The 750-nt window shown below is 34.7% G+C and overlaps 1 protein-coding gene across 1 annotated transcript in view; it reads left to right on the plus strand.

Moving 5' to 3' along the window:
• Positions 1-750, plus strand: part of LOC107605282 (nuclear pore complex protein NUP62) — a 6,773-nt gene that overhangs the window by 2,172 nt on the left and 3,851 nt on the right. The gene's annotated exons all lie outside the window — the stretch shown is intronic.

Here is a 750-nt window from a genome sequence, read left to right on the forward strand (position 1 = left end):
ATATATATTGAGAGAGGAAAGAAGATTTACATATTGTGGATAGGACTATCTGTTGAGCTAGGATGAGAGATCTGACTAGATTGTTGTCCAGGTTCATTAGTATATCCTTCGGGTTTACTTGCTTCATTTAAGCTGTAAGCATATGAAAAACTACAGGTTCTCTGAAGTGAATACTGTGAAGCTGCATTGAAAGAGTGGATGTTTTGTCTTTGTCACATCACCCCGTATAAGGAATTTGAAACCTTATTGTGCTTGAAGTAGGGATATACAATGCATGCCCAAATCTGATTGCCCAATGACTCAGTTGTTTCTAAATGATGCTTATGCCATTGATTATTGATCATGCTCCAGTTTGTCCAACAGTTCATGGTCACCATGACTGAGAATCACCCCACCTTAAAGTTTAAGCTTATAAGTTGAAGCTGAATAAAGTTTTGTATTGTCAACGCATCAGTGATATGCACTTTTTTTCAGGCGTCAAAGTTGTTGAGAATTTCAAAGGGGAAGCAGTAATATTTACAATTTGCATATTATTCTGTTGTTTATCTTTGTAGACTTTTTAGGATTGGGGTTTGTCTAATCTTTTATCATTTTTTCTTTTTCAACCCCATTGTAAAGATGATAGAGCATAAATGAGATGATAGGTAGTTGATAGCTATAAATAAGGGGAGACCAACAAACATGATAGAAGAAATCATTTAAGAGTAACTTACAATTAATTACTGCTGTATAAGAATTGCTTACTATGAG

Source organism: Arachis ipaensis, chromosome B06 (assembly GCF_000816755.2).
Source record: "Arachis ipaensis cultivar K30076 chromosome B06, Araip1.1, whole genome shotgun sequence".
NCBI lineage: Eukaryota > Viridiplantae > Streptophyta > Magnoliopsida > Fabales > Fabaceae > Arachis > Arachis ipaensis.